The sequence below is a fragment of the Mustela lutreola genome, chromosome 14 (genome assembly GCF_030435805.1).
Source record: "Mustela lutreola isolate mMusLut2 chromosome 14, mMusLut2.pri, whole genome shotgun sequence".
Lineage (NCBI taxonomy): Eukaryota > Metazoa > Chordata > Mammalia > Carnivora > Mustelidae > Mustela > Mustela lutreola.
In genome coordinates, this window is record NC_081303.1 from 1,436,843 (window position 1) to 1,449,013 (window position 12,171).

Consider the following 12,171-nt stretch of genomic DNA (forward strand, 5'->3'; position numbering starts at 1 on the left):
GACAGAAAACCCCAGCTCCTGCGCTGTTGATACGTGAGTGCGGAAAGCCATCACTTTTGGAATTTCTATGATGCTCTAAGCCTTGAACAGTAACTATCTCGAATTCCCACACAGTGTCATTATTCCCATTTTCGGGGTGAGAAGGGGGAGTCTCACCCGGTGAAGGAAGCGCCAGCTGGCCGCGTTGCCACAACCCAAGCACTTTCCATCGGACCACAGGGGAGTGTCTTTGGCTAACACTACAAAGGGCCTTTTAGCAGAAATACCCCATATTTTGTCAGCAAAGTATTCCTTTTTCATTCACCACAACCTGGATGGATCCGTGAAGGTACTGGAAGCTTCAAGTGTTCCCGAGGGCTGAGACAGGAGCGTCATGGGCCGCGGGAGGAGACAGTTTTCCTGACCAGTGGCCACAGCCCGCTGTCCACATCCGGGGCCTGCCGGGGTCCTGCCGGGCCACACTGCACTTTGCTGGGTTCACTGGAACACCAACATCCCGTTAAAAGTAGCAGGTTCACACTGGAGACCCTGGTTCACACTGGAGACCCTTCCTCAAGTCACTTTTCTCCATAAGTATTTCTTGAAACCTCTGTGAGCCGGGCACTGCCGCTGGGAACGGTGGAGAATTCGAGCTACGACTTTGCCCCTGCTCCCCAGAGCTGGTAAAGCAGATGCAGCACCTTCTTCCTGGCTGTCCTCCAGCTCCGACACTGGGGACCCTCTCTGGGACAGTAATTTTTGCCTTATGTCTTATGGTTTGAACTTTTCATCTTTATTCACGATCTCCATTCAGGCATCATCCTTTTGTGCCGGGTTTTCATTTGTCCATTTGCTATGTTTGTCAGCAGAGCTACTGATGTACAGGAGCTGGGGGCGTCCGGCTGGCTCCGCCCATCGAGCGTGTGACTCTTGATCTCAAGGTTGTGAGTTCGAGCCCCATGTTGGGTGCAGAAATTACTTTAAATTTAAAAAAAAATCTAATAAACATATATGTTGTGTAACAAATACATTACATTGTACATATGTAGTTAGATATTTGGTGAGACAGTAGAATGGTTTCTTTTCTTAAGAGAAATGACAGTGGTCATCCAAGATCTTGGGGAGATATTAAAAAGAGGACGCGAGTCCTGAGGCAACGGAAGAAAGAAAAAAATTCTTGGAAGGTAAAGAATCTATGATCCTCAAAAAAGATATGAGCCTGCCCTCAAGTAGGGAAGGAGGAGAAGAAATCTTAAAAGAGAAAGAGGAAGTCTGGGAGGCAAAAAGAGCAGCTGCACCGGCGGGAAAGAGCTACGATGCCCTAGGAGGAACTCCTGCGTGGACGGTTTCCCGTCCCCGGTGGGGCTGCCCGTCTGGATCTCAGTGAGTGTGGCGGGCTGGCCGGGTGCACGGTCAACTTCGGGGCACAGTATTAGGCTCCCAGATTTTTGGTTTTTTTAAAGAAGACAAGAGTTTAAGTGTATCAGCTTGCAGGCCTGGAGATCTTTAGTAGCTGAATACATATCGTATTACGTTCGGGGGCTTGAAATCAGACCCAGCTGCACGGAGGACTCAGTTCCTGACTCTGAAAGTCACGCCACCTAGAGATCGAGGGCCAGGGAGGGAGGAACGTACCGAGTGCACCAGCAGTCAGGTCTTTGTGCGATTCTTAAAAGCCCTCTGTGCCCAGGTGCTACGGCGAGCACACGTTGTTTTATTTCCACCTAACCGTGACGGTGGAAGCTAACGAACAGCCGTCTCCACACACACTCTGGGCTGTCCAAGAGCAAAGTTGTCTTGTAGGTTTCTTCTCTGAATTTGAGCATACGGAGAGAGGCGATAGTTCTTGAATTGAACGGTCTTTCCCCAGAGGTGCATTCCTGTGGCCAGCATGAGGGTCTTAATAACACCCACGTCCTGCTGTCTCCCCGGATTTCTCACACACCCTCCAGTGGGGCTTCTCAAACGTTGTGGTGCTTAGCAATTACCGAGGAGGAAGCTTGTTCACCTGTGGATCCTGTCACCAGGGCCTCGCCAAATAAATCTGATGCAGAGGGTTCGTGGTCAACACATTGTGAAATTCTGTACCATTGTAATAGGGTTAGAGACAAATGTGCATTTCACAACTCAGCTAAATTTACTGAGTGTGTACTACACGCCTATCAGTGTACTTCGTACAGAGGATACCATGGTGGACAAAGCCTGTTCTCATGCAAGTATCATCTAAATAAATAAATGCATGAGTCAGTGGAGAGCCACAACTGTGGAAAAAAGCACAAAGAAGAGATACACGGTGCCGGGAAAACCTGTGGCTGAGACATTTCCCCCAGTCCCAGACATCAAGGAAGTCTTCTTCTGAGGCTCAGTAGGTTATCTGGACAAGAGGGGACAGATGAACATTCCAGACACAGAGGGAATAGCAAGTGTAAAGGCCCTGTGGCCACCAAAGGGGCTTAGAGAGTCTGAGAAACTGCCAGAAGCTGCCCCTTGGACTCACATGTCGTCCCGGTGTCTGGAGATCTTCACACACTCTAACGTCCACTGTAATGTCCCATCCCTCTGGAAGTCTGATGAAATTGAAAAATTACTGATTTGCAAAAAAGAGTCCTTATTTACTAGACGTGAGCTGCTCTGAGATCTACCGTCAGTTAAAGCCGGCAGGGCAGCTGCTGTGCAGGTCTGGGGAAATCACGCACCCTCTGTCACCAGGGCCCAGGCGAAGATAAAGCAACAGCCGTCTAAGTCCCACAAGCCCCAGAAAGCCTGGTGGAGACTGAGTCCACTGTTTGCACCGGAAGTGGAAAACGGTGGTGGGCGGAACCTCAGCGGCACCAGCCCTTGCCAACAGGGCAGAGCCCGGTTGTGGCCGTGGGACTAGAGGGGCCTGTTTCCTGCACTCTCGTTTCGAGACCTCCTCCACCTCTGCTCTCTGCTCCTTCCAGAGCTGCCTTCTCCAACCCTTGTGGCCTGAGATTTTCCCACGGCCTCCTTTTACAATGACTTGTCTTTACCACAAAAGAAAGAAATTTGGTGCTTTCGTTGGACGATCACATATCAGATAAGGGGACCCCTCTTGGGATTTGTATTTTGCAAAAGGCCTGGGTAGTAGTAACTCAAAAGAACAAATCGATATGCGTCCCATTTCCCCGCATTATTATGGCAGACAAGGACAGACCCTCTAACTTCGAGCTGGGCACGCGGTTCCTGCTTCCCATGCAGCCAAGTGTGGCCTTGGGGCCGAGTTCCGACTAACGGGATGGGAGCGGTTTCTACGACAGATGTTTCCATAAGGGACCGTTGACATTCAGGCCCTGTTCTTCTTCTTCTTTTTCCTCCAGCCTGGCTGGGATGCCTGATGTCCTAGGCATTACCTTGGGCCATGAGAGCAAGGGCCACATGGGAGGGATGGCAAACAGGTGAGCTGGCGGGGGCCCGAGGACCTAAAGGATACGGCTGTTGCTGCAGTCCTGGGCTCCCTTCCTCCAGACTCATAAGTAAGAAGAAATAAATCCCACGTTGTTGGAGCCATTGTTCATCTGGGGTTCTGAAGCCAAGTTTAACTGATAAAACCCTCCTGGGGATTTTTCTGTCTTTCTTTTTTTTTCTTTTTCAGTGGAAGATCACAGTGCAATCAATTTCTTCTCATTTCTTCTCGGGTCCCTCACACGTAGGCAATGACGTTCTCCGTTTTCATGTGTGGTTGCTTCTTCGAGTCAACCCAGGATGGCTCGCAAGATGGGTGAGGAGCACGAGTCCGTGGGGGCATGGGCCGGGGGCCCGAGGCCTCGGTCTGAAGCCCGCCCTGCCGCAAGCTTCCCTCACCGGGCTTCTCCTTGCCCCTCTAGAAACAGCTTCCAGGCCCTCCTATGAACCTGGTCGTTTCTAAGACCAGGCTCACTGCGCGTGCCCTGCCCCTCGTGCCCACTCTGCCCACCGGAGGACATGACGATGAGGATGAGTTTTCATCTTACCAGCAGGCGGTGTCCTCAAAGTCCGCAGCGCTGTCTGGAACTTGGCGACACACTTTTCCACAGGCCGAGAACAGGAAGGTTAGGCTCCCACGCGAATTCCACCTGCAGTTCAGCAGCCATGCTGAGGGGGTCCTAGAACAAAACAGTTTGCAGAAGATTAGGGTGTGTGTGGCCCAAAAGTTCTACGTGTCTGATTGGAGAGGGGACAGAAACAGCCCCCCACCCCCGCCGCTGCGCCCGTGGCAGGGAGAGGACGTGCTGCCTGTCTCCTGGGTTCTCCTGGGGAGAGTCACCCTCCCAGGAGCGGCACTTCCCTCTCACATTCAGATGCCTACGAAAGCTAAAAAAAAAAAAAATGAGTCTCCAGAGTTGCCAAATATCCTGGGGCTGTTACCTGGCTTTCTTCAGCTGAAATCTGCCTTCATTTGAAAATTCGCCCTGTAGGTAAAAGAGAGGCCACTTTGTGGATCTGGCCACATTCTCTTAAGCAAACTTGACGTGGATGCCCTGGCAGAGGTCAAGGGAGGAAGGATGCTCTTTTTCAAGGCTTTGCTGTCAAGTCTGATTTGTCCCTTTGCTGCCGTGTTGGGGGAGATCACCCAGCAGGTGCGACCCCTGTGAGCGGCGCCCGGCACTCGGACCTCGAGGGCCCCTCACTCCGCCCTGTCCTCGGAATGTAGGTTCCACTTGCCTTTCCTGTTCCCAGAGGCCGCTCCAAAGACAGGCTTGAGACAGTGACGCACTGTTGAGAACACCCGCGCAGCAGGCGTGACAGACACGAAGGCCCTGTAGAAACTTCCACAATGTGGCAGTGGATGTGCGGGTCTCCCCCCTTGCCTCTGCCCCAGACAAGCCTCACCTATAACCTCCTTGCTGGTTCACACCGCCACCTACCCACCTGTTCCCTGTCCTTTGCTTACGAGGGACAGTGTCAGAGGACACTGGAGGGATCCCAAGGAGCTTGCAAAACACACAGCAGCTTGGAGTCAGTGATGGGGGAGAGGCTGAGCGCAGATCTGGTTTCATCGGCCGGGGATGGAAGTGGGGCGCTGGGATGGGGCCATAGCTGTCTGGGGAGCGGGGGTGTGCTTTAGTCTAGTTCCTCCTTTGCAAAGAGCAGGTTAGACCTGTACCTCTCAGTTGTATGTTGTCTCTATTAAAATGTCTTCATTACAATGGAAGGCGGTCCCTCAACTGACCCTGACAGGAGCCCTTTCTGCCCTCCCCTCCCCTGGCTTGCTGCCACCCTCCACCACCTGCAGGAAGCCCTCCCCACTCTCTGCAGGGGGCTAGGTCCCCTCGAGCGCTCTCCTAGCTCCCTTGAGAAATATCAGGCTGTCCCCACAGAACAGAACAAGCTGCTTGGCCACACGGGCTCTCGGATGACCAGCAAAGCGACCTGGTACGCAGTTAGTCCCTCAGTGTTCAGAGAATGAGCGAACAAAGGCTCTTTCCACTCTGCTCCTTCCCGAGGCGCTATCAGGTCCTGTCTGGGCCCGTCCCCTTCCAGAAGGGCTATCTCGTCTCGCCAGATTCCCACTGCGTCTCTTGCTCTGGTACCTACTGTGAAACATAATGATTTACCAGCCTGCATTGTTGTTCACTCATTCCTGTGGATCTTGCCTGACGGACCGTCTGCTGTCAAAGGACCGTATCTTCCATGACTTTTGTGAAGCCCTCAATTCCTAAGGCCACGCTATACACCCCATGGGTGACCGTGAGTGACTGATGGGAAGTACGTGAATCCAAGACAGGCTTCTGTAAATCGTGACCCAGTGAAGACTCGCAATCTCCCGGGGAGCTTTCAACCCAGAAAACAAAAAGCCTTACGTAAGTGCACCCACTGGATGCCGGAAGCTGTGCTAGCACTTTCTGTGTGTGTAGGTCTTCCTTCTGAAGAGGCAGTTAGGTCTCGTGGCTCTGAGCATGGGCTCTAGAGCCCTGCCTGGACCTGAATGGGGCTGGCTTCTTGCTGGCCTCAGGGACTGAATCTGCACAATACATAGTTTCTTCACTTGTGAGAGGCAGGTAGTAGTAAGAGGGCTGTGTTAGGCTTCCTCAGAGAAACAGAACCGATATGGTTAGATCGACAGCGGGATAGATAGAGATACAGACACAGAGGAGGAGATCACTTACAGAAATCACCACACGATTATGGAGACCAAGACGCCACCAGCAAGCTGGAGACCCAGGAAAGCCAGGAGTGTAATTTAGTCCAAGGCCTGAGAGGAGGCTGATGGTGCAAGTCGTGGTCTGGTCTAAAAGCCCAAGAACCAGGAGTGCCAGTGGCTGAGGGCAGGAGAAGACGACATCTCGGCTCAGGCAGAGAGAGAGAGAATCTGCCCCTTGCCTGCCTTTCTGGTCTTTTCAGCAGATTGTGCCTCCGGGCGCTGGGAGGGGCCAGCACCCTTTGCGGAGCGCCCCCCTCGACTCAGTCGACTAATCCCAACGCTAACCTCTTCCAGAGACCCCCTCACAGACTCGTCCAGAGTCAGGTTCTTCCAAACAGCTGGGCATCCCTTAGCCCAATCGAAATGACACAGAAAATTAACCAGTGCAAGGGCCAACCTCATTAAGGGTTAAAAAGGCAACACAGAGCAGAACGCAGCAAACAAAAGGTCATCCGGATTAAGCACCTGGCACAGCGTCTGTCTACGCGGTCTTTGCGCATCTGCGCAGCTTCTAACGTCGCGACGGAAGGTTTGAATGGAGCAAGAGGTCTTGGAGAAGCCGGGGCTCGGGGTCTTGGCCTCCTTGTCATTCTGCTCATTTATGTCCTTGGTGGTGTCCTCGGTGGTGTCCCTGTGAGGAAAGGCACAGCAACGGCTTTTAGAACCAGGAACGGAGGGCTCTGGTGGGGAGTGTCATTCCGTGGGACTTACAGGTGCCACCTGGTCCTCGGGACGCATTTCAGAAACTTCAGTAAAGGGCCTGCCCCCCAGGCCCACGTGTGGGGCCCAACGCTGTGTAGACCGTTGCTGTGAACGACCGCTAGCACTGACCAAACCAGACGAAGTAAAAGACGCTGTGAGCTAGCAGGAGTAGAGACACTGCAAACGGCCAGTTTGCTTAAAGGAGTCGCTCCTTGACAGCATGAAGTCCTCCTTCCCGGTGCAGAGACGAGTGTAAATCGAGTTGTGATCCAGCGTACACCCTCCCACCCGCCTCTCTGCCTCTCTTTCTCTCGCTCCCTTTCTCTCTCTCTTGCATCTTCCTACCTCCCAGCTACTCTACACAGTAAAATAAATGCTAAACATCCTTTTTTCCCATTTCTTCCCTTTGGTTTGAGTGCTACAAACTAGCCACATTAAAACGCACTATTTCTAGAATGATCTGGAAAGGTACAATGCCGCAGAAAGTAGAAAATCTGGCAAATTTTGTAGGGTGTATAAGATTCTTTGTTCTGTGTGTGTGTTTGCCTGCCTGCCTGAGTGTGTGTCTGTCTGTCTCTTGCCAGCCAGCAGCTTGCCGGCCACGTCAACCGGCACGGCTCCCTCCTTCACACCCCAGCCACACTGGAGGGAGGAACCCGGACCAAGACAGTCAATGCTGAGGCTTCCCAATGACCTAGGACTTTGAAAATAGGACCTGTGCTAACTTAAATCTCTCAGCGTGGATCAAGATGACAGTGAAGTAAGCCACTGCCCATGGGTGATGGGGTGGGAACTGAAAGGCCACGAGAGAAGCAGGACCACACAAGCCTCATGTAGGCTGAAGCTGGGCATTAGGACAGCTGAGAAAGTTAGGGGTGCAGAGAAGGAAGAAGTGGCAGGCAGAGCCCTGTTGAGTGAGCCACTGCAATGGGCAAATGCAAGAAGAAAGATCTCCAGCCCAAGTCCCTTCACGGCCAGCGTCTACAGCACACTGCCCTGGAGCTCAGGGACTGGTGTCCTCCAATTGTTTTACGTGTGTCTCTCTTCTTTGACCTAGACTTTGCTTTTGCAAATGCAGAAGAAGATTTTTCTAAAACATTTATCTGGCTTCAGGGTTCAAGAGCCCCTGGTTCAAGAAAACCACAAAGGCACAGTGTTGGGAGGCACAGTGTTGGGAGGAGCGACTGATAATATCGTAGTGTCCGGATGTCCACTGGGCTCTGCCCAAGAACCAGGGCACTTGCTTTAAAAAAGGATATTGGCAAGTGGAAAAGAATATGAGGAAGGGGGCTAGGGCAGAGAGGGGGTTAGAGAAAATCTCATACAGGGACTGAAGAAACTGGGGGTTTTATGCTTCGAAGGGTAAAAATTAAGGAGACAGCAGAAATGTTTGCAATGTTTGTAGGGTGGACACAATGAAGATGTACCAGGTCTGCGATGTGTCCCCCCGGGTGAGACAGGATTGTACAGATGTTACAAGGAGCTCAATTTTAGCTCATGGTTTCCCCACAACAGAATGTTCTACTGCAAGGTTGGGGGTACACAGCCTGTTTGGATATTCAACAAGAGGCTAGTTGACTTTGTGCCAGGGACAGGAGTTTAGGCTGGAGGACCTCTGACATCATTGGCACCACTATACACGATGAGTTTACCCACAATGATGACCCATTACCTCCAGGTCCTCATCTAAAGCTGCGGAAAGAAGCTGGAAATGAAGCAGATTGTAAACCAGACACCTTCTTCATCCCTGGAAGACTCCCCAGCTGTCCAGCAAGACAGGGATCATAAAATGTCCCTGATTCTCGTCTCATCTACATCTGTCCCAAGACCTCTCTGACAGCAGAATGATGGAACGGGAGTGCCCCTTACTGAGCTTAGCCTCTTACAGGAGTGTCCACTTGTCCCCTGTAAAGCAGATGGAAAATTCTGGAAAGAAATTTTATTTTCTAAAGCCTAGAGCATGCACTGGTTGGTTCCAGACATTCTTCCAAGGAAAAAGTAAATCGAACCTCTTACCCTGTACTGGGGAGGTACAAAGGAGCAGAGAGGCTGGTTCTGACAGGAGTTTGCGGCCTGCCGGCCTTTATTCCTACCACCCCCCAAGCTGCGAATATGCTTACAGAAATCATCCACTTCTGTGGTCTTGCTAGAACAATCAAAACAAAAGTCCTTCTCTGGGCGTCCACTTCCCTCTATGGTGGTCACCTCCATACACTTTGTAACCACGTGGTGGAGAGAAGCCCCAGCAGGGCCCACTGGACTGCGGACGCGTTCCGAACTCTCCAGATTCCTGACTTACAAGTTAGGAATGGTGTAACAGACAGCAGTTTCTGGAAATCTGCCAGGCAGGGCCTGGTGGCCAAGGTGACAAGCAGATGACCTGTCACTGCCACTCCTGGCAGGTACCGTCCATCTTACCAAAGAGGACTTGCTTTAAAAAAAAAAAAAAAAAAAAAAAGGAAAAAATAAGTCCTTTCTCCTTATTGTGCCCTCACCCAGGACAAGAATCCATCCCACACTGAGCGTGAGAGGAAAGTGACAGAACGATGCTCAGTGAAAAAGAGGGATCCCTCTACATGTCCCCACTTAGGGTCTCTGGTGTCCTTAAGAAACCAAAACCCTTCCGGAGAGTGATTTGTTGTTTTCAGCAAATAGCCAGGGGCCACTGTGAACCACAGAATGACACCCTGTGGTGCGCTTGGGCTTCCGGATGGACAGTCAGGGCGCTCAGCCCAGGCCGGTGGCAGGAGCCCCCCTGGCATCGCCTGCATCCCGCCACCGTGACGGTCCACCGTGAGGGTCCAGCAGCAGTTCCCTAGCTCCCCTCCCCCACCCCTCCCGCCCTCCCGGCCCTGTCTCCCAGAGCAGGGCATTCCAGAGCTTTCTGCCGCACACAGAGCCCGCCATTGAGCCATTTCCCCCAACGCTGCGCACAGTTTCTGCTGCCAAGATGAGTCACCGTGCAATACACACCCTCAGCCCCCTCCACGCGGTACTTAAAATACCCTAGTGCTGGCCGAGCAGAACCCCGCGGGGCGTGTGCACGTGTGTCAACGAGGGGATGGGCAGCGGCCCTCGGAGCCCTCTGCGGGGCGGACTGCACTGGGTTTGGCCCAAGCCTTGCGAGAGCCCACCGCTTGGCAGGGGGCCTGTCTCCCTGGTGCAGCCTGCCCAACGGCACCCTCTGGGCTGCAGGCAGCCGAACCTCCCTTTCAGCCTCTCTGCCCTGCAGCAGAAGGAGCAGACGGCGAGGGGCTGATCGGTCCTGGCGCTTCCGCCTGCCAGATGTCTAACGGGTGGTCTGGCCTCACACGGGACCGCCCTGTCCTGCATTCACCCTTGGGCTCTTGTCTCCGCTCCCGGGGAGAGTCCGCTTCAGTCTCAACTGCCTCTGCTTGTTTCCCCAGTTAGAACCTGTCATCCTCACGTGGACAGAGGTCCCTAACCTCCTCCACTCTCTGCCACCAGGCTTCTCTCTGCTTCCCATCAACCCGCCCCAACGCCCAGCACCCACCTTGGGCAGAACTAACCACATCACTCTAGAACCATTCCTCTTCCCTAGAAAAAGAGATGGAAACATTGTTCTCTTTGCCCCCAGTCCTTCAAAAGAGCTGAAGAACTCCCTCCTCCTCCTCTCTGCAGAGACGTCAGGCCTCCGACCAGCTTTCCTCCTCCCTCTGCCCGCACCTCCTCCCCCACCCCCTGCCCAGCCACGCGCTGCACCTGCCAGAGGCACCCCGCCCTCCAGGGAACTGCATGCTTTCTGCTTTCAACCCGATGCTACAGCACCCTTCACAGAAGGGGCCTCAGAACAAAAGCCCAGCCCCCCGCGTAGCCCAAAGGGACATCCTGTGCTCAAGTTACTCATTACTTAAGTTAGAGGAGGTCACTGAGCAGGAAGCAAGCTGGACAGGTGGCATAGAGGGCAGGGACTTAGTCAAGGTGACCTTCTAAGAAAACTCGAGAGTCCAGGCAGGGAATAGGTATCAGAATGGGAAGGCGGCAAAGTCATAGCAGCAGTTCCAAGGTTAGACAAGGTCAAATGGAAAGAGCTAATTATACTTAAGCAAGCTATTTAACAGCTTGCACTAGGCACTAGGCACTGTGCTTAGCATTTTCCCACAACCCCCAATTAATCCTTGCAACAATGTGTTGTTCCAGTTTTACCAGTGAAGAAGGGGCAGCCCTGGAGAGAACAAGGGACTTGCCCAAGGTCACACAGTGAGCCAGGACTGAAGCTGGGAGTGTGTCTGTCCTGCTCCGGGCAGGTTGCTCTTTGGGGTGATGTGGTCGGACCGTCTGCGTGGCTGTGTGGCTGAGGCTCATTCTGGGTCTCACATGGCTGAGATCCTGTTCTGCAGCTGCATGACAGGTTGGGGTAGAAATGTGGAGGTTCCCGGGACGCCTGCGAGAGGCTGGCTTAGAAGGAGAGGCTGTGAAGGCACGACACTCAGCCCTTGTCAGAACCTGGGGAGAGTCTGCACATGGGGGAGGCAGAACGAGCAAAGCTGGGGAGCTCAGATTTGAAGAGGGAGTAGCCTCCAGAGGAGCACAGTAGGTCAAGGACAAGAGAGGAAGCTCAGCCTGGCCAGACACAGAACCGGTCTACTTGGCATTTGCCACAGCCCTAGAAAGCTGAGGTAGGGAACCTATTTCTATAGGGAGAATGGGGGTCCTAATGAAAAATCTGTCACGGTGAGCCTTTCTCCACATACTTTGTTTCCCTGGAGAAGAGACAGGATGGGACAGGGCGGCGGGAAGGGGCTGGGGGACGGAAGGGTCAGGTGGAAGGGTCAGGTGGGGGGATGCTTCGCTCCCAGAGCCCTCCCTCCCTTCCCCTGCCTCTTCCCTTCCTCACTCATCCCTGCTTGCTGATCCCGCCCACAGGCCTTCCTCCCTCCGGCTCGCAGGGAGCGCTCCCTAAACACAGGCCCTTTCCAGTGAGCTCTCCTCCTGGAGACCCCTGCGGGAGGTCACTTCTCCTGGGGGGGACCAGGGGCAGCGCATCTGCAGGGGCTCCTGTGCCTGCCGTTCTCCCACCAAGCTGGGGCTTTCCCGGCATAAACAGGGCAGGCCAGGCGCAGAGCAGGGGTGGCTTCCTGTCTCCACACTGTTGTCAGCGTGCTCCGCACCTAGCAGTCCTGGGGCTCGAGTGGGTGCAGGGAGGACAGCTCGTGCTTCTCCTCTGGATTTCAGGGATCTTCAGGTTTTCCAAGTCTTGTGGGTGCGGGCCTTGGGAACGAGTATTGGGAAAGGGCTCGTTTCAAAGCTGTTGGCGCTTGTCCTTAGACCGGCAAGGCTGACCTTGGAGACAGAAGGGGGCCCTGACAAGCCTCCGTAGCGTGGGC

General features: G+C 53.5%; 1 long non-coding RNA gene across 6 annotated transcripts in view; it reads right to left on the reverse strand.

Annotated features, from left to right (window-relative positions):
• Positions 1 to 9,048, reverse strand: part of LOC131814551 (uncharacterized) — a 132,463-nt gene extending 123,415 nt beyond the window's left edge. For 5 of the 6 annotated variants that reach the window (XR_009347325.1, XR_009347324.1, XR_009347326.1 and 2 more), the window contains exons 1-2: positions 6,087 to 9,048; positions 3,951 to 4,082 (exon numbers count right to left, since the gene is read on the reverse strand). This is a non-coding gene — a long non-coding RNA (uncharacterized LOC131814551). The remainder of the gene's footprint in view (positions 1 to 3,950; positions 4,083 to 6,086) is intronic. The other variant, XR_009347328.1, reaches the window with a different exon arrangement.
• Between the last annotated feature and the right edge of the window lie 3,123 nt (positions 9,049 to 12,171).